The sequence below is a fragment of the Triticum aestivum genome, chromosome 1A (assembly GCF_018294505.1).
Source record: "Triticum aestivum cultivar Chinese Spring chromosome 1A, IWGSC CS RefSeq v2.1, whole genome shotgun sequence".
Lineage (NCBI taxonomy): Eukaryota > Viridiplantae > Streptophyta > Magnoliopsida > Poales > Poaceae > Triticum > Triticum aestivum.
In genome coordinates, this window is record NC_057794.1 from 428,236,751 (window position 1) to 428,259,190 (window position 22,440).

Consider the following 22,440-nt stretch of genomic DNA (forward strand, 5'->3'; position numbering starts at 1 on the left):
TGACATGTACGGCATCAGCTGCAACTGGCACGGATACGACACCGGAGCCATCGACACTCACAACCATTAGTAGGTTAGCATAAAAATAAAACGAGTGCATACAATGCAACAACCAGCTACAAATGCTACCAGCACTCAACTTAAACTTGTAACTAACGTCTAGTTAACACATCGTAGTCTAGCGTGGCCTATAGTCAGCGCGGCTCTGATACCAAGCGTTGTGGCACCCCGGCTCAGAGCAACCGTTATACCATGCATTGCCAGCCCAGAGGCCATGTCTTCTGGCAACACACAACATCTTGGTACAGAAAACAACCGTTTTATTGATGCTAGTGGATCATAGTTCATATTACAACAGTTGGCGAGGTCAAGTGGCACACACGGTGCGGATGAACAATATGTATATTATTTAGTGAACATAAAGGGGGCCTCGATCATAACACCTACGCGACAGCGGAACAACGTCGTAACGGAACTCCATAGCACAGGGACACCGATGTGGACACGATCTAGACTCGGACAACACTCCTTTCCAATGAGACTTTCCTGAAAGCTGGCATGACACGCCAGGTCAGTACATTGAATGTACTTGCAAGCTCACAACAAACATAAACATAATGACAAGCAATATCATGATATTTAACCAATTGCTTTACTAATGCAACATCATACATGCAGTGATCATGACCTTGTGATATAAGTCCCTCGGACTTGCTTACCAAACGGTGATCGCTCTCGGATCACAAACGGACCAACCTCGTGGTCTTTGATCGGGTTACCTCATAACCAAACGGTGGTCTTACCGAGATCACAAACGGACCAGCAACTTGGTCTCCATCAACACAATGTTTTCCCAAATATCATCTTCTCAACGGTGCAAAGTTCATGTCTTAGTGTGCAAAATTAATTTAAACGTTGACCCATGGTGTGACCTACTTTCGAGCGTGTCTGTAACCATGGACTCAGCTATCGATAGATCTAATACACTCTACAGAGGTAGCGTGCTACCTCTTTTAGCACTGCGTTGGTTTTCCCCGAAGAGGAAGGGATGATGCAGCAAAGTAGCGTAAGTATTTCCCTCAGGTTTTGAGAACCAAGGTATCAATCCAGTAGGAGGCTACGCGCGAGTCCCTCTTACATGCACAAAACAAATATATCCTCGCAACCAACGCAAATAGGGGTTGTCAATCCCTATAAGGCCACTTACGAGAGTGAGATCTGATAGATATGATAGGATAATATTTTTGGTATTTTTATGATAAAGATGCAAAGTAAAGTAAAGGCAAAGTAAATAGCAAAGTAAACAACTAAGTAGTAGGAGATTGATATGATAAAGATAGACCCGGGGGCCATAGGTTTCACTAGTGGCTTCTCTTGAGAGCATAAGAATTATACGGTGGGTGAACAAATTACTGTTGAGCAATTTACATAATTGAGCATAATTATGAGTATATCTAGGCATGATCATGTATATAGGCATCACGTCCGAGACAAGTAGACCGACTCCTGCCTGCATCTACTACTATTACTCCACTCATCGACCGCTATCCAGCATGCATCTAGAGTATTAAGTTAAAAACATAGTAACGCCTTAAGCAAGATGACATGATGTAGAGGGATAGACTCATGCAATATGAAGAAAACCCCATCTTGTTATCCTCGATGGCAACAATACAATACGTGCCTTGCTGCCCTTACTGTCACCGGGAAAGGACACCGCAAGATTGAACCCAAAGCTAAGCACTTCTCCCATTGCAAGAAAGATCAATCTAGTAGGCCAAACCAAACTGATAATTTGAAGAGACTTGCAAAGATAACCAATCATACATAAAAGAATTCAGAGAAGATTCAAATATTGTTCATAGATAGACTTGATCATAAACCCACAATTCATCGGTCTCAACAAACACACCGCAAAAAGAAGATTACATCGAATAGATCTCCACAAGAGAGGGGGAGAACATTGTATTGAGATCCAAAAAGAGAGAAGAAGCCATCTAGCTACTAACTATGGACCCGTAGGTCTAAGATAAACTACTCACACTTCATCGGAAGGGCTATGGTGTTGATGAAGAAGCCCTCCGTGATCGATGCCCCCTCCGTCGGAGCTCCGGAACAAGCCCCAAGATGGGATCTCGTGGATACAAAAAGTTATGGCGGTGGAATTAGGGTTTTGGCTCCATTTCTGATCGTTTGGGGGTGCGTGGGTATATATAGGAGGAAGAAGTACGTCGGTGGAGCTACAGGGGGCCCATGAGGGTGGAGGGCGCGCCTGGGGGGGGGGGGGTAGGCGCGCCCCCTACCTTGTGACCTCCTGTTACGTGTCTTGACGTAGGGTCCAAGTCTCCTGAGTTGTATTCGATGAGAAAATCATGTTCCCGAAGGTTTCATTCCGTTTGGACTCCGTTTGATATTCCTTTTCTTTGAAACCATAAAACAGGCAAAAAACAACAATTCTGGGCTGGGCCTCCAGTTAATAGGTTAGTCCCAAAAATAATATAAAAGTGGATAATAAATCCCAATAATGTTTTAAAATAGTAGATAATATTGCATGGAGCAACCAAAAATTATAGATACGTTGGAGACGTATCAAGCATCCCAAGCCTAATTCATGCTCGTCCTCGAATAGGTAAATGATAAAAATAGAATTTTTTGATGCGGAGTGCTACTTGGCATAACTTTAATGTAATTCTTCTTAATTGTTGTGTGAATATTCAGATCCGAAAGATTCAAGACAAAAGTTCATATTGACATAAAAATGATAATACTTCAAGCATACTAACTAAGAAATTATGTCTTCTCAAAATAACATGGCCAAAGATAGTTCATCCCTACAAAATCATATGGTTTAGTCATGTTTCATTTTCGTCACACAAGAATGCTATCATCATGCACAACCCCGATGACAAGCCAAGCAATTGTTTCATACTTTAGTAATCTCAAACCTATAAACTTTCACACAATATATGAGCGCGAGCCATGGACATAGCACTATAGGTGGAATAGAATATAATGAGGGGGGTTATGTGGAGAAGACAAAAAGGAGAAAGTCTCACATCAACGAGGCTAATCAATGGGCTATGGAGATGCCCACCGATTGATGTTAATGCAAGGAGTAGGGATTGCCATGCAACGGATGCACTAGAGCTATAAATGTATGAAAGCTCAACAAAAGAAACTAGTGGGTGTGCACCCAACTTGGTTACTCACGAAGACTTAGGGCACTTGAGGAGGCCCATTGTTGGAATATACTAGCCAAGTTCTATAATGAAAATTTCCCACTAGTATATGAAAGTGATAACATGAGAGACTCTCTACTATGAAGATCATGGTTCTACTTTGAAGCACAAGTGTGGCAAAGGATAGTAACATTGTCTCTTCTCTCTTTTTCTCTCATTTTTTGGGCCTTTTTTGTGGCCTTTCTTTTTTTTATATTCCTCAATTGGGACAATGCTCTAGAAAATGATGATCATCACACTTCTATTTATTTACAACTCAATGATTACAACTCGATACTAGAACAAAAGATGGCTCTATATGAATGGCTCTGGTGGTGTACTGGGATATGCAATGGACCAAGAGTGACATGTATGAAAGAATTGTGAACGGTGGCTTTGCCACAAATACTATGTCAACTACATGACCATGCTAAGCAATATGACAATGATGAATGTGTCATGATGAACGGAATGATGGAAAGTTGCATGGAAATATATCTCGGAATGGCTATGGAAACGCCATAATAGGTAGGTATGGTGGCTGTTTTGAGGAAGATATAAGGAGGTTTATGTGTGAAAGAGTGTATCATATCACGGGGTTTGGATGCACCGGCAAAGTTTGCGCCAACTCTCAATGTGAGAAAGAGCAATGCACGGTACCGAAGAGCCTAGCAAGGATGGAAGGGTGAGAGTACGTATAATCCATGGACTCAACATTAGTCCTAAAGAACTCACATACTTATTGCAAAAATCTACAAGTCATCAAAAACCTCGGTACTACGCGCATGCTCCTAGGGGGATAGATTGGTAGGAAAAGACCATCGCTCGTCCCCGACCGCCACTCATAAGGAAGACAATCAAATAACACCTCATGTTTCAAATTTGTTGCATAACGTTTACCATACGTGCATCCTACGGGACTTGCAAACCTCAACACAAGTATTTCTCAATTTCACAACTACTCAACTAGCACGACTTTGATATTATTACTTCCATGTCTAAAAACAATTATAAAGCATCAAACTTCTCTTAGTATTCAACACACTCATAAGAAAGTTTGATTATTAATCTTGCATACCAAGCATATTAGGTTTTTAAGCAAATTACCATGCTATTAAGACTCTCAAAATAATCTAAGTGAAGCATGAGAGATCAATAGTTTCTATAAAACACATCCACCACCGTGCTCTAAAAGATATAAGTGAAGCACTAGAGCAAAATTATATAACTCAAAAGATATAAGCGAAGCACATAGAGTATTCTAACAATTTCCAAATCATGTATGGCTCTCTAAAAAGGTGTGTACATCAAGGATGATTGTGGTAAACTAACAAGCAAAGACTCAAATAATACAAGACGCTCCAAGAAAAACACATATCATGTGGCGAATAAAAATATAGCTCCAAGTAAAGTTACCGATAGAAGTAGACGAAAGAGGGGATGCCTTCCGGGGCATCCCCAAGCTTTGGCTTTTAGGTGTCCTTATATTATCTTGGGGGTGCCATGGGAATACCCAAGTTTAGTCTCTTGCCACTCCTTGTTCCATAATCCATCAAATCTTTACCCAAAACTTGAAAACTTCACAACACAAAACTTAAAGTAGAAAACTCGTGAGCTCCGTTAGCGAAAGAAAACAAAAGACCACTTCAAGGTACTGTAATGAACTCGTTCTTTATTTATATAGGTGTTATACCTACTGTATTCCAACTTATCTATGGTTCATAAACTATTTTACTAGCCATAGATTCATCAAAATAAGCAAACAACACACGAAAAACAGAATCCGTCAAAAACAGAACAGTCTGTAGTAATCTGTAGCTAGCGCAAGATCTGGAACCCCAAAAATTTTAAAATAAATTGCTGGACGTGAGGAATTTATCTATTAATCATCTTCAAAAATAATTAACTAAATATCACTCTCCAAATAAAAATGACAGCAGTTCTCGTGAGCACTAAAGTTTCTGTTTTTTACAGCAAGTTTAACAAGACTTTCCCCAAGTCTTCCCATCGGTTCTACTTGGCACAAACACTAATTAAATACAAAAAGCACAACCAACACAGAGGCTATATAATTTATCTATACCTACACTAATTTGTGACTCCTTAGAAATTCTCATAATAATTAGAATTTACGAGCCGTTAATCTGGTGGGACCAAATTATTACGGTGTAGATCGACTCAGGAAATCCTGCATTAAAAAAAACTCTATTATATAATTCTCAAAAGAAACTATTAAAAGGCCCACAAACCTTTTTGTTTGTAACTAGAAAAAATCCTAACATACCGAGCCCTCCATATTCCTTTATTCTCCCTCTCCCCGTGGAAACACACGTTCCTTTATCTCTCAGTTCTCTCACGTTCCATTATTTATCCGTTTTCTCTCTTCCCCTATGCTCCTCTCTCTCTCCCCCGTATGTTTCTCCACCAACGCTTCCTCTCTCCAATCTCTCTCTTTCTTGATGAAAAAGGAAACCATCATCTCTCTCCAACCTGAAGAAAACGAGTTTCACGGCATGGATCCAATTGATCAACACCTTACTGCCTAAAATTTGAGTTCCTCATCTAGATCGGCCACACTACATTGATATCCCGTAGTATATTCTGCAGCTATTTCTTGCTCCGACACAAATATCGATGATCTCAGGTAACGATTATCTCCTCTTCAAAGTCAAATCATACGCTACTTTGATCTAGAACATCTGACACATAGATGGCTACTTATGGGTTTTCCATACATGGATGCATTGATGTGATCCTCCTGTTGGTTCTAAGCCGTTGAATCATACCAAGGTTTGTTGGAGGCCTCCGATCCAATCTCCCCATCAACGTCTAACATGTCTACTACTCTCCGGGATGTCTATGGTTGATGAAGAAGGATTCCAAATTCTGACCGATGTCCTGGTGGCACAGCCCGACATAGCCGATGCAACAGGCAGAGTTCTTTCCAGCGATTACGCACCTATGGAAGCTAATTCGACTACTTTTTGAACTGACCGGATGCCGAAAGCAGGTAAGTACATGGCAAGTAGCTGATTGATTCACGTACAATGCATGCATGTACACATATCGTTATTTGTTTTCGGCCATAGATAGATTCTGGCATTATGTATTTTGGGGTGTGTTATTGCCGGTTGATTAATTTGTTTTTCACAAGCTAGCTATATACTTGGAGATCGATTCAGCAACATCGCAACAGGGAGCAAATGGAGCCAGTCTTTACATATCTCTTTGACCAGAAAGTACGTCGCAACTCGACGGATCATCTCAGTTAAAGAAGAGCTCAGTCCAGACCAACACGTGAATCATTTTATAAGCATTCAACGGATCCGTATTTGCATTTGGGGAGATCCAAGGGTACATGCTCCAACACTTTAAGCAAACAGCACAAGTGCTCTGTACTGCTCCTCTCCAATTGTACCCAAATGTGTACTTCTTTCTCCCTGTTGCATAAGTTTTTCTTATTCTGACTTCTTATGGTTCTTAAATTGTATCAAGTTGTGGTTGTGGTAGTTGTTTGTTCGCTAGAAGGTTGGAATAGGCCTTTCTGTCATCAATAATATGAATTGATTATTATCAATCTTAATGACAAAAAGAGTATTCCCCTTTTGGTGACATGGAAGAAAACTGAGAGTGTAATGTGTGAGATGAGAGAGGCAATGATATGGCTCTTTATCATGTCATGCATGTCGCAACCATGTGGTAAAAAAATTAAGTTCAGCTATTTTATTCTTTTCCTGATTTATACTTGAATCCATCACAACTTTACCATTGGATTCGGATTAGCGAAGCATCTTCTATCCAATTATTTTCTAGAGATTTTCTGTACCGTTTGAATCATGTTGTGAGAGTATGCATACAGTTTATATTGCTTACAGTAACAAGAAAACCAAGATTTGATTCAATTTTCGTACTCCTTACTTTTTGATTTGCGCCTTGAATAATCTTCAAAATTCATGTTCCTTTGATCTGTTATATAAAAGTTTTACTCTCTTCATTTTCTGCAATTTAGGTAAAAAGCAATGTCGTGCGATTATATCTATAAATAAAAGAGTCCGGTAGATTCAAAAAAGAAAAAGAGTTCCATACGATCCCTGTGAAGACGTGAGGTATCCCAACCCTGCATCGTTCCTTCGTAAAGCCCTTAGGTTCTCCGATTCGTGGTGTGGTTCTAGCCGCCGCTTTTCTCCTCTTTCCACCGCAGCGCCCGTTAGGCTCTTCATCAAAGCAGGATTGTTTACCCTACATCACACATCAGGATGCGTCCATCCATCGAGGAAGTAAGATTTACTTTAGCCTCCCTGCTCCATGCCATGGATTCACCATTGCTGAACCGATGGATTCTCCATCAAAGCAAAATTGTTTAGTTGAGCAGTAACCGTATAGATGTGTCAACCCCAATGGAGACAGTTTAGTGCAGCCGCCTAGCTGTCTTGAGCATATATTGTTGCCCTTGGTGATTACTACCCGACGAGGATCGGGCTAGGCCTACTACTGCTTGCCGGCTACACAACTTGCACAGGTATACAATATTAGTTGATGGCCGATGCTTCAGTCAGGAGCAATACGCACATGTACTCATCTTCAGTGAATGTGTAGGGCAGCCAAGTGACTGTTTGCTATGTTGATTCTATATATTCACCCTCATCTTCTCTCCTTTTGTTTATTTCATTCTTCCGTAAAGTCTAATAGGTATGTGTCGTGCATACATTGATCCTTTGTATAGAAGTAAATCTGAAAAAAGGATCTTTGGCTAAATACTGCATTGGATTTACTGTTATGCTCTGTTCAGTCAATTGAGATTTGGATAATTTAATTTACAAAAATGCTAAAGTCAGAATTTAGTTTATTATGTCAACCCTCTTTTAGGTTAAACAGTATTTATTTTCAGCAGCTTAGCACTGACTTCATCTATATAAATAAACTAATTCGTACAAGAGTTGTACTTTTTTTTTGTTTTACATATGTGTATTGTCGACGATTGTGCCAAATAACTATGGTGCGCATTTTCGATTCATTGATTTGATTTTCTCATGCTGCATTGAGATATTTGTAGACTTCAAACCACTCTAAGAATGATCACATTGCTCGACAACCCAGACCATTTTTTTACAATTAGCATCTACTGACTATTGCTCTATTTGGTTCTCTTCATTTTACCATTTACTCGCTTTGACATCACTTATGCAGATGAATTAGACCAGTCTGCGCAGCTTATCCAATAACTTTAGATGCAAGAATATGGCGAATTGTTAATTTTTTTAGAAAAGGAGGATGTACCCCCGGCCTCTGCATCTGGGAGATGCATGCAGCCATATAATTGTTACTGATTTACTAAAAGGTAAGGAAATATTAAAGCAATGATTACACTGTTTACACATTTACCGTTGCAATATCATCCCCATGTCGACATGCCTAAGCATACTTAGAAGCGACATGATGGTACTAAATTTGTATACAACACTGAACGTTTATTTGAGCAGTAGCCGTTAGAGTTTAATATGTGCTCTTACCTTTTCAGTTTCTTGGAACAATGATGTGATATGCTTCCACTGGATTTTATCCGATGCAAACATATAGATACACACACTCATTGGTTACGAGCAGATCCTTCCGCCTTGAGATTGATTTCTATTTACAATGGATGCATATATCACCTCCTTAATAAGTTGATCAAATAAACCGGATGGTACTCTAACTTATAGAATATAATAACTTTCCATATGTTAGTTGAATTTAACATATCCCTAGCTTTATTATGGTACCATTGGACTATCATGACTGGTAAGGGAATCAACTCACGTGGTTCTCAGGTGCCGGGCTAATATATAAACAGGTACATGGCAATGTCTATGCTGGACAGAGAAATCAACTCCCTGACGAAGCTATGCTATCTGATGCTAAGGCTAGCATGCTGGCAAACACTTGCTAGGAGTTTGGTCGGATTATTATCCATTTTGTTATTTTCTTGCTAATTTGTAGTAGCCGACATTTATCATGTTTTTTGTTCTCATTTAAATAAAATTTTACTATTTGATTATAAAACTGCAACTATGTTTATCCACATACTACAAATTGAAAATTGTTCCTTTGGCTTCTATTCTGTTCCATGGTTTGGTGTACTGAAACATTAATGCATCGATAGTTTTTTGTCAATTGATCTGACCATAGGTATTTTAGTTTGTGTTATATACTAATTCATTGTGGGTTCTTATCTGTGGCGTACTATTTTGTTAGAAGATGGTTTGTAATTTTGTTGCATTGTTAATGACACACACTTATTCCATTTTCTTTTTAGAGATTGCCCTTTCAAATTTTGTTTGGACAGATGATTGATTTTTATAAGTACCATTTGAGAATATTTTACTTAATGATAAGAAACAGTCAAACTGTTTGAGTTCGATGTATATTGCGAGTATAATTACCTAACATACTTCCAAATATAATTTAAGTGTTTAAAAAATGTTCCATGGTCTATGAACATCTTGATGCTATGGGTGCATAGTTGTCTTATGAGTTTCGTTGTATAAGCCAATGTACTTCTCCTAGATAACAAATTTCAGACATTTTCTTATATGTTAAGCAATTTGTTCAATTATTTCATTACTAATATTTAATAGGTGAATTTTAGAATTTTATATATTTCATTATGAAAATCTATGTGTACCGGATAACCTATTAATTTCTTCATGTGTTCTCAAAATGACTAGCCCGTGCATCTTGCACGGGTCGACGACTAGTTTATTACTAAACAGGAGCAAAAAGCAAGAAATAAAAATAAAATTGGGTTGCCTCCCAATAAGCGCTATTGTTTAACGCCCCTAGCTAGGCAGAACAAGCAAGAATAGATATAAGTATTGCCATCTTTGGTAGGCAATCCATAGGTGGCTCTCATAATAGATTCATAAGGTAATTTAATCTTTTTTCTAGGAAAGTGTTCCATGCCTTTCCTCAATGGAAATTGGAATCTAATATTTCCTTCCTTCATATCAATAATTGCACCAATCGTTCTAAGAAAAGGTCTACCAAAAATAATAGGACATGAAGGATTGCAATCTATGTCAAGAACAATAAAATCCACGGGCACATAATTCCTATTTGCAACAATAAGAAAATCATTAATTCTTCCCATAGGTTTTTTAATAGTGGAATCCGCAAGATGCAAGTTTAGAGAGCAATCATCAAAATCACGGAAACCTAACAAATCACACAAAGTCTTTGGAATCGTGGAAACACTAGCACCCAAAACACATAAAGCATAGCATTAATGATCTTTAATATTAATTTTAATAGTTGGTTCCCACTCATCATAAAGTTTTCTAGGGATAGAAACTTCTAATTCAAGTTTTTCTTCATAAGATTGCATCAAGGCATCAACGATACATTTAGTAAACGCTTTATTTTGACTATAAGCATGAGGAGAATTTAGCACGGATTGCAACAAGGAAATACAATCAATCAAAGAGCAATTTTCATAGTTAAATTCCTTAAAATCCATAATAGTGGGTTTAGCAACATCTAGGGTTTTAATTTCTTCAATCCTACTTTTATCAATTTTAACATCAAGATCAACAAATTCCGAATTCTTAGAATGCCTTCTAGGTAAAGGTGGATCATATTCAGTCCTATTATTATCAAGATTCATATTTCAAAACAAAGATTTAATAGGGGACACATCAATAACTTTTAGATCTTCATCATTATTTTCATAGGAACTAGAAGAACACGCTTTTATAAAGGCATATTTCTTAGCACGCATCCTAGCGGTTCTTTCTTTGCACTCATCAATGGAAATTCTCATGGCTTTGAGAGACTCATTGATATCATGCTTAGGTGGAATAGATCTAAGTTTCAAAGAATCAACATCAAGAGCAATTCTATCAACGTTCCTAGCCAAATCATCAATCTTAAGCAATTTTTCTTCAATCATAGCATTAAAATTCTTTTGCGAAGTAATAAATTCTTTAATATTAGAATCAAAATCAGAGGGCATCTTATTATAATTTCCATAAGAATTTTTGTAGGAAATACCATAATTATTAGAGGGATTAGTAGGATAAGGCCTAGGATTAAAATTTCCTTTATACGCATTGTTACCAAAATTGTTCCTACCAACAAAATTCACATCCATAGATTCATTATTATTCTCAATCAAAGTAGACAAGGGCATATCATTAGGATCAGAAGAAAAACTCTTATTAGCAAATAATTTCATAAGTTCATCCATCTTTCCAATCAAAACATTAATTTCTTCTATCGCATGCACCTTTTTATTAGTAGATCTTTCAGTGTGCCATTGAGAATAATTAACCATGATATTATCTAGGAGTTTAGGAGCTTCTCCCAAAGTGATTTCCATAAAAGTGCCTCCCGTGGCCGAATCTAAAAGATTTCTAGAAGCAAAATTCAATCTGGCATAATTTTTTTGAACAATCATCCACAAATTTAAACCATGAGTAGGGCAATTACGTATCATTAATTTCATTCTCTCCCAAGCTTGTGCAAAATGTTCATGATCAAGTTGCTTAAAATTCATAATATCATTTCTAAGAGAGATGATCTTAGCGGGAGGAAAATACTTAGAGATAAAAGCATCTTTGCACTTGTTCCATGATCAAAATACTATTTTTAGGCAAAGACGAAAACCAAGCTTTAGCATGATCTCTAAGCGAAAAAGGAAATAGCTTCAATTTAACAATATGATTATCCACATCTTTCTTCTTTTGCATGTCACACAAATCAACGAAGCTATTTAGATGGGTAGCGGCATCTTCACTAGGAAGGCCAAAAAACGGATCTTTCTTAACAAGATTCAGCAAAGCAGCATTAATTTCACAAGATTCAGCATCGGTAAGAGGAGCAAACGGAGTGCTAATAAAATCATTGTTGTTGGTATTGGTGAAGTCACACAATTTAGTATTATCTTGAGCCATCATGACAAGCAAGCAAACTAACACACAAGCAAACAAAAAGCAAACGGGAAAAAGAGGCAAATAGAGAAAGAGAGGGAGGATGGAGAGAGAGAGAGGGCGAATAAAACGGCAAGGGTGAAGTGGGGGAGAGGAAAACGAGAGGCAAATAGAAAATAATGTAATGCGGGAGATAAGGGTATGTGATGGGTACTTGGTATGTTGACTTTTGCGTAGACCTCCCCGGCAACGGCGCCAGAAATCCTTCTTGCTACCTCTTTTAGCACTGCGTTGGTTTTCCCCGAAGAGGAAGGGATGATGCAGCAAAGTAGCGTAAGTATTTCCCTTAGTTTTTGAGAACCAAGGTATCAATCTAGTAGGAGGCTACGCGTAAGTCCCTCGTACCTGCACAAAACAAATAAATCCTCACTACCAATGCAAATAGGGGTTGTCAATCCCTATAAGGCCACTTACGAGAGTGAGATCTGATAGATATGATATTTTTGGTATTTTTATGATAGAGATGCAAAGTAAAGTAAAGGCAAAGTAAATAGCAAAGTAAACAACTAAGTAGTAGGAGATTGATATGATAAAGATAGACCCGGGGTCCATAGGTTTCACTAGTGGCTTCTCTCGAGAGCATAAGTATTCTACGGTGGGTGAACAAATTACTGTTGAGCAATTGATAGAATTGAGCATAATTATGAGAATATCTAGGCATGATCATGTATATAGGCATCACGTCCGAGACAAGTAGACCGACTCCTGCCTGCATCTACTACTATTACTCCACTCATCGACCGCTATCCAGCATGCATCTAGAGTATTAAGTTAAAAACAGAGTAACGCCTTAAGCAAGATGACATGATGTAGAGGGATAGACTCATGCAATATGAAGAAAACCCCATCTTGTTATCCTCGATGGCAACAATACAATAGGTGCCTTGCTGCCCTTACTGTCACCGGGAAAGGACACCGCAAGATTGAACCCAAAGCTAAGCACTTCTCCCATTGCAAGAAAGATCAATCTAGTAGGCCAAACCAAACTGATAATTCAAAGAGACTTGCAAAGATAACCAATCATACATAGAAGAATTTAGAGAAGATTCAAATATTGTTCATAGATAGACTTGATCATAAACCCATAATTTATCGGTCTCAACAAACACACCGCAAAAAGAAAATTACATCGAATAGATCTCCACAAGAGAGGGGGAGAACATTGTATTGATATCCAAAAAGAGAGGAAGCCATCTAGCTACTAACTATGGGCCCGTAGGTCTGAGATAAACTACTCACACTTCATCGGAAGGGCTATGGTGTTGATGAAGAAGCCCTCATTGATCGATGCCCCCTCCGGCGGAGCTCCGGAACAGGCCCCAAGATGGGATCTCGTGGATACAAAAACTTACGACGATGGAATTAGGGTTCTGGCTCCGTTTCTGATCGTTTGGGGGTACGTGGGTATATATAGGAGGAAGAAGTACGTCGGTGTTGCAACAGGGGGCCCACGAGGGTGGAGGGCGCGCCTGGGGGGGGGGGGGGTAGACGCGCCCCCTACCTCGTGGCCTCCTGTTATAAAAGTGTATAATAAAGCCCAATAATGTTTTAAAACAGTAGATAATATAGCATGGAGCAATCAAAAATTATAGATACGTTGGAGACGTATCATAGCGCACTGTACCCACACCACGAAACCCATGGCCTCGCACTCTCATTCGGGTAGACTAACGGCGTTCCGATGAAACCCCTCCATTTCCATGACACTCTCCCGGCCACTCTGACTCACTCCCCGCTGGGCTAGTCCTGGGTGACCCCGTGTCTACCAAAGACACCAACGGCCACCGTCGTGGCAAAACATAAATAGTCCCAAACGGGGACAAGGTACCATAAGAACAACAAGGGGCACACAAGGTTATGTATGCTTACCGGACCAGGGTACCGCATGCCCATAACCTTCCGTCGTTGGAGGCACCGACAAGAGGCATGACAACGGACCGAATAAAGGACTTCCCATAAAGGCAAATGTGGTTGCACTAGAAAAACTCTATTCAGTGGCACCATGACCCAATTAACGATATGTTCAAGTTGAGTTATTATAAGATTCAACTTAAGGTGAAAATAACCGGTGTCATGATATGCCATGAAAATGCATCACAAACATATGCATCATATATCAACAGAAATAACTGGGTCAACCATATCCACACTAAGCATAGACATCAACAGCTCATAACACCCCTCTGGTTATGATTTATCATCAATTTAGTCAGAATCTTTACTTAGCAAATTTATCATTTATCTCATTTAAGAAAATAACCCAAAAATAATTACTTATATCCATAACCATATTACTTCTTCCTAACAAATATTACTTCTAGTTACTTAACCAACCAAATTACCTTCAAACTTTTGCAAACTAAGCATATCAACTCAAACAAGCAAGCAACAGAATATAAATATTATTCTAGTGATTTAAATGCATGGACTAAACCATTAATTCAGGTTGAAAATGTTGTTGTGGCTTGCCTTAGTGCAGATGAGGTTCACAATCCTCCTGGTGATCCTCAAGACAAGCTTCACTTTCTGAAAACAATTATAAACACAAAAATAAAACATCAAGAACCCTTCTGAAACTCACTAGAAAATCTACACAGCAGCGAAAAATCTCATTTTTGGTGAGCTACTAGATTTCTTCATAAAGAGCACAATGCAAAAAGAATCAATTCATTTGGACTTATGGTTAAAAAGTTTTGGCTGTTTGAAGCTCTCTGGATAATATTGAATTTTGAATTTAAATAAACAGAACTTGGGGGTGACGTCTAAGGCGTAAACCTCGCGGGCGCCACCACTCATACCGCGTCGGGCGCGTACAGAGTGGCTAACTAGCAGGCCCCGCTAGTCAGATGAGAGGGAGGGGAGAGGGAAACAGAGGGCGATGAGGCTCCGCCGGAGCACACACCGGTGAGGAGGGCGCAATAACATGGATTTCAACTTCCTGGTAAGTTTCTGGACAGTAACTTTGAGAGCTTACTGTGGTCGAAATACTGAGAGTTGGGAGCTGGGCTTTGCATTTTCGCAATCATCTATTAAGGTGATGGTGCACAAGAAAATTCAGCCACAAATGAGCAAGTAAAATGGTAGTTGTTGTAGAAACTACCATTTCTGTCCAGAACAGAAAAAAATTTCTGTAGCAAAAATATTCCAAAAAGTGATGAAATATTTTTGCTCGGGAAGGTGCCCTAGGGTTCAAAGAATATTTGGGAATTTTCTCAGATTTTTGTGGGCAAGAAGAATTGTGGTTGCTTTGGAACACAAGGGCCTAGTTAGGGTTTTTTGAGAGAAAATGAATATTTTTCATTAGAAAAATATTCATAATATTATTTTGAGATGGACCAGAGAACAAATGATGGCTTAGGGAGAGAAATAATTCACTTGGGTGAAAGTCAAGGGGGTACCCAAGTGTTTAAGTCCATCTGAAGTGTTTCAAAAATTTCAAATTCAAATCCAAACCAACTAAAAATCAGGCAAAGAGAAGAGATAAAAAACCAGGCTGTCACAACATGATGTCATGGAAATATGAGAGTAATCAAAAGAACAATACATCATTAATTTGCCTAATATAGAAAGAAAAGGGGAAAATCCCCTTTGACATATATGGTGCATGTGGCACCTTTTATCCAAATGTAGCGATATTTAGAATAGGTTCAGGAAAGTAGGCCATGCCAACCGATTTAGGGTGAGATTGAACATACCGCGCGCGTCCTCAAGTTATCTGGTACGATGAGATGGAAACTCTGGCGGTGGTCGCCAAGTCCTAAAGTGTCGGTGCACTGTACATTCTATGAATGAAAGAAAACCCTCAAATCAGCTCGAATAAAAATGAATTCACAGCGATTTCCGCCGGGTGATTAAAGGAGGCAGATGAACTGGGATAAGAGATGAGATAATATCTCGTTAAATTAGTTACCTTGTCGTCCATGAGAAAGAACCCTCAGTACAGCAGATTCCCCAACCGAGCGGAGCTGGGTCAACCGTGAGCAGCATCGATAAAGTCGATGGCGATAGGCGGCGGCAAGCGGAAGTGGCGAAATGCGGTGGGCTTTGCCAGCAGCCTCGTGGCAGCGGTAGGCGTCGAGCTAAGTGTTTACCGCCATGATAGGCGGTGCCATGGCATAGACGCGAAGGAGCTTGTGTGGGGAACGTATCGGAGGGGCCGAGGGGGTGGTGGGCGGGGTGAGGGTTTTTGTAACATGGGGATGGTGAGGGTTTTCTTTTTTATTTTTTGAATTGGGTGGTGAGGGTTTTCTGTCCCACAAAGAATTTTGGGGGCGACAGTTTGCTAGAGCGAACCGTGTGTGATTAATGTAGCAGGCAAAATGAAAGTCATTGCACACGGTTCCAATTTTGGGAACCGTGTGTGATTGACGTACTACCTCCGCCTGGTTTATTGGTCCCCCGTTGTAATTTTTACCAAAATTTGGTGAAATATTTAACATACTCAGACATAGATAATAAGCTTACATGTAGATAAGCATAGTTCAACCATAAGTAGTACATAGTTCAACAGTATTAAGCATACTCAAGCGTACATATATAGTTCCATCCATCCCACATCTCATCTCACGGGCCGGCACGATCCTGAAGCTTCTCCAGGTACTCGGCGTACGCGTCGTGTGCCACCCTGCGAGAATACTTCTGCTTGAAGGAGCCAACTGCCCGTCCTCTTGCATGCGCTAGAACACTTAGATACGTGTCATGAAGCTTCTGGTTGCAAAATGGGCATCCATAGCCGCCGTTCCAGGTCCTAATACGCCTGTTATGCATCCCCGCATAAAGCTCCCTCGGGATTTGCCTGTTGTACCTCCTCTGGACATCTTCATCCTCGCTGTCCACATCGTCAAACAGCACCTATACAAATAGAAAAACAAATTTGGCATCAAATCACGGATTACATGCCGTGAAGTAGGATTAGGAATTTACAGCTATTTATTTATACATATCCAGAGATTATGGTTCTATTTTTAAGCACAGTCGTCTATGTACAGACCAATCTTAAAGAAAATAATGGCACAAACATAGGTAGGTCATTCAAAATCAATTGAGAAGTCCTGGCTAGGAATTATTAGCACGAACACTAACCCTAGTCGGATTACTAGTAGAAATCATTTGCACAGATGAAACAACTAATCACTTATCACATGTACCATTCAAACAATCAATACACTACACGGATCTAACGAAACTTACTCAGATTTCATGGATTGGGAGAACATAACCACAGGATTTCTATTCCAAAAAGGGGGAGGCAGGAGTAACCAGAGAAACCCTATGATCTATTTGACACATAAATGGGTATAGATGACTAACCAGCTATCCGTCGTCGTCGGATTCATCGTCGAAGTGGTCGTCGGAGTCGGTCTGGAACTCCACCTCTGGCTGTGGAAGCTCGACACCGTCGACGATGTCAGAGTGCAGCAATAACTCACCGGCGGCAATGGCAACCTCTGTCTCCATCTCCACACCATGCTCCGGTGCTTTCGCAGCCCGGCATTGCCACTCCCTACGATGGGGCACTTCGGCGGCATCCTCATACACTAACGGCTTTGAGGACTGAAAGCGTCATCAAGGATGCAAGCGGAGAGAGAGGATTGTGTGTGTGTAGCGAGGACGGGGGGTGCGCCCGCTCGGGTACACCATTAATATGGAGTAGTGGGAGAGAGGCGGGCGGCGGTCAAACCGATGGCTCGCCTCCCGGTGAGCCTGCGCATCGGACTGCTGGCATGCCTACCAAAGTTTCACACAGCTACTCGCATGCCTCCCGATGACACTACGCAGTGAGCACGCCTCCGTCAATTTACACACCTGCACACACGCCTCCCCGTCTGCCTGCGCGGCGGACGCGTCCCGTCAACTCATGCCTGCTCGCACGCCACACGGGTCATGCCGCGGCATGTATATTTTTTTCTATTTGGATGATTAATGCTGCCGCTTTATTGCTTATTAATAATCTCCCGTCTGTAATTAGATAAAGATTACATCAAAACTGGTCTCAAATTTGACAAAAAAAGTACAATGCCACTTTGTATTGGTGTCCATATGAAAACACGATAAGTTTCATGAACTTCAAATAAGTTTTGGATGTACTAGAATTTAAAAATCAAGATTCTCAATGTTTGAAATTTGTTGCACGGGGAGTAAACATGCACCCAGTGAGACACATGTGTTTTTGTAGTCCATTTAGGTGCACTGTCACGTGTGCATGTAGCTCAAATTTGATTTTTGCACATTATACCCATAGAAAATCAATCAATCAATGTACTAAAACGTCTTAATGATCTCTGTAGTTTTTTTGAAATTAAAACGTCCCTCCTTTGGTAACATGTATGTTCACCCTGGGATAATTAATTTAACATGCATCGTAGTTGCGGTGGATTCGCGGTGTGTGTGGGTGTGTGAGTCTTGGGGTGGCGGGTGGCTCGCAGTACACTACGAGTTATGAGCCACCGTGTGGGTTGGCCATTTTATTAGGCAGGTTGGTGCCACATCAGAGTCATGAAATCGTTATTTAAAACATTACACAACCCTTTCATACATAAATGTTTTGCCACATGCAGTCGATGGTTGTCCTACATGACACTCGATACTCGTGTGTGACGCTTTCTGTGGGCCCGCGAGGTCATCGTCCATCACCTTGACGAACAGCCGACAGTGAGGTTAATTTGACCAGCAAGGTAGAATATTTTTTGTTTGTGTTATGGTGGTATATAGTACGCGTTGAAGAGGTGGGAGGGGACTAGCATATTTACTATACGTATGCGTCCGTGAACAAGTACACCTCACTCAGTGTCGGGACTTTTTGGTTACCGAGGCACGTGCCACATCAAAATTGTGAAATTGGTTATTCAAACATCACACAACACCTTTCTGGGCCACATGCATATATATCCTAGCTAGGACACTCACGTGTGACGCTTCCATCTATGGGCCCATGAGGCCATCGTCGATGCATGCATTCATGCATCACTTTGACCTACATCAGGAGAGGTTAATTAATTTCACCATCGTTGAGGATTCGTTTGGGTTGTACATATATTACAGCATGAGCATATAGTATGCGGTGAAGAGGGGGGAAGGGGACCATCATATGTAGTACGCTTGATATGAACCTCACTCTATGTGGGTGCATGGTTTACGGTTTTCGAGGCATGTGGCACATCAAAGTTTTGCATTTTGGGTATTCAACATATATATGTTTGGCCCACATGCAAAGCGGTGGTGGTTGTCCTCTCGCACCCACTTAAGCGGTTATCAGCGATATCGATGCTTTCCGTTTGTGGGCCCGATTGGTCCATCACTTCTTTTTGCCTGACAACAAGAGAGGTTAATTTGACTTAGGAGGGGATTATTATTTTTGCTCTGGGATGACATGCATGACACACTTTGAGCACACACACATGCATGTGTATGCATGAATCCCTCCCATCGAGTCGAAGTGGATAGTACAACAACACCATCATGAACCGATCTCGCTCTGTGTGGGGAGCTAGTGTATGATTTTTGACACACGCGCCAGATCAGTGCTGTGTATTCAAACATGCATGCACGCATCACCTCCATACATATGCATGTGGTGGTTGCCTTCGAACGATACACTCCCTCGCATGGTTATCGGCGACAAGCCTATATATTCGTGGGCCCGCGTGGACATCCATGATCACATTGACCAACAACAAGATAGGTTACCATGGCGGATTCTTCATTTGGTTCGTGTTATCGTAGTATAGGTCATGGTGAGATTCAGACCTAATTAATTTTGAGCGCATATACTATGCACGCATGCATGCATATATGAATCCCCCTCGTTGGCTTGAAGTGTGGTGTAACATACATATGCATCGTCAACCTAACCCTCACTCAGTGTGGGGATTTCTAGTTCGAAATCACGATGCCACATCAAAGTTGTTCCATTGTTACTCAAAAACACACCTCTCCATACATATGTTTGGGCCACATGCATGCAGTGGTTGTCTTCAGGGACTAGCTACTTGCGTGATTATTAGCGAGCTAGCCCATCTCCGGGGTTGCATGGACGGCCATCACTTTGACCAACAACAAGAGAGAGGTTGTACGACCAAGGTGGATTATTCTTGGTCCGTTTTACGATCCATCTTGGTGAGATATATTCCTCTCTGGCCCGCCGACTAAAAGTGTGTGCGTGGGGGGGGGGGGTTGCTACATCGCACTTTGCTAGGTGAACCTCGGTTGGGGGGGGGGGCATGCATTCATAGCTTAATTAGGATTCCCTTCGTGGCGACACGAGGGGGGTGGGGGCTGCTAGCTACTTCGCACTTCGCTAGGTCAATCTCGGTTGGGGGAGGGGATGGGGGGCATGCTCATAGCTTAGGATTCCCTTCGTGTCGACACGAGGGGGGCTGCTAGCTACTTCGCACTTTGCTAGGTGAACCTCGGTTGGGGGGGCATGTGCATTCATAGCTTAGGATTCCCTTCGTGCCAACATGAGGGAGGGATGGCTGCTAGCTACTTTGCACTTTGCTAGGGTGAACCTCGGTTGGGGCGAGGGCATGCATTCATAGCTTACGATTCCCTTCGCGCCGACACGAGGTAGGGGGTGCTAGGTGAACCTAGGTTGGGGGGGCATGTGCATTCGTAGCTTAGGATTCCCTTCGTGCCGACACGAGGGAGGGGTGGTTGCTAGCTAATTCGCACTTTGCTAGGTTGAACCTCAGTTGGGGGGGAGGGCATGCTTTCATAGCTTATCTAGGATTCCCTTCGTGCCGACACGAGGGAGGGGGGCTGCTAGTTACTTCGCACTTTGCTAGGTGAACCTCGGTTGGGGGGCATGCAATCATAGCTTAGGAATCCCTTCGTGCCGACACGAGGGAGGGGGCTGCTAGCTCTACTTCACACTTTGCTAGGTGAACCTCAGTTGGGGGGCAAGCATTCATAGCTTAGGATTCCCTTCGTGCCGACACATGGAAGGGGGGCTGCTAGCTACTTCGCACTTTGCTATAGTGAACCTTGGTTGGGGGGGCTTGCATTCATAGCTTAGGATTCCCTTCGTGCCGACACGAGGGAGGAGGGGGGCTGCTAGCTACTTGGCACTTTGATAGGTGAACCTCGGTTGAGGGGGAGGGGGCATGCATTCATAGCTTAGGATTCCCATCGTGCCGACACAAGGGGGGCAAGCAATACGTGCGCTTTGCGAGAGAGGTGCCACATCGAAGTTGCATTTGGTATTTGGAAATCAAACCACCCTTTTGATACATAAATTTGGTCCACATGCAAGTGTGTTCGTGTTCTTACCCTCTCCCGCGTCATTTTTCGCCAAATTTATGAACATTAGACAAGTCGGATGACGCAACAGACACGGTTCACTCAAACTAACCTGTGCCACGCCGGTGCACCTGTCACACACACATCCGCACAGTACATTGGGCTCCACAAGGCTCCCTCTCTAAAAAATCTGCTCGCCTCGAGGATTTTCCTGTTTCATAACACACGGTTGTTATCTTCGGACCGTGTGTGATGTTTCTTGTTCCCAATCCCGCCTGCATCCCTAGAAAATATATGCTCGCCTCGAGGGTTTTTCTGTTTCATAACACACGGTTGTTATCTCTGGACCGTGTGTGATGCAATATCATCAAAATTTTCAATAGCCCGGCATTTCACTCCTGCCTTTGACTCCCGTGTAGTAAAATTTTCAGTACCCGCGTCATTTCCTCAAACACCCCGCGCCCCCCTCCACACACACACACAGACACCAAAATCTCCTCGGGCGTGCGCGCACACACACACACACCTTCCCTCGCTCGAAACCCTCGCAAAGTCCCCGCCGCTGCTGCTGCCACCGGCGCCACAAGGCCTCCATTGTCAACATCTGTCGGTTTGCCCATGCAGCTTACCCACCGATCTCCATACCCAGGCCACCCTGAGTTTCCACTACTAGGGAAAAGCCTATACACTGAATTTTACCAGTAGCATTGTACAAAATCAAGCGCTGCTGCTACTTAGTAGCAGCGCGCGTAAATAAACCGCGCTACTGCTATGACTTTAGCAATAGTGTGTACTAGCGAAAAGCGTTGCTGCTACGTTTGAACTGGGCGCACATGGCTAGCCCAACCTAGTAGTAGCGCGTATAATGGCCCAGCGCTACTGCTAATCTCCTTAGCTGCAGCCCGCTTACGTGTAAAGCGCTGCTGCTAACGGAAATAAAATAAAGTGAAAAACAAGTAGAAAATTAAATGAAAACAAAAGAAATAGAAAAAGGAGAAAGGGAAAAAATAAAATGTAAA

The 22,440-nt window shown here is 41.6% G+C and overlaps 1 long non-coding RNA gene across 1 annotated transcript; it reads left to right on the top strand.

Annotated features, from left to right (window-relative positions):
* Positions 1–5,622: 5,622 nt before the first annotated feature.
* LOC123142776 (uncharacterized) lies at positions 5,623–6,687 on the top strand. The gene is made up of 3 exons (XR_006470594.1): positions 5,623–5,862; positions 5,991–6,228; positions 6,377–6,687. It is a non-coding gene; the product is annotated as an uncharacterized lncRNA (long non-coding RNA).
* The last annotated feature ends 15,753 nt before the right edge of the window (positions 6,688–22,440 follow it).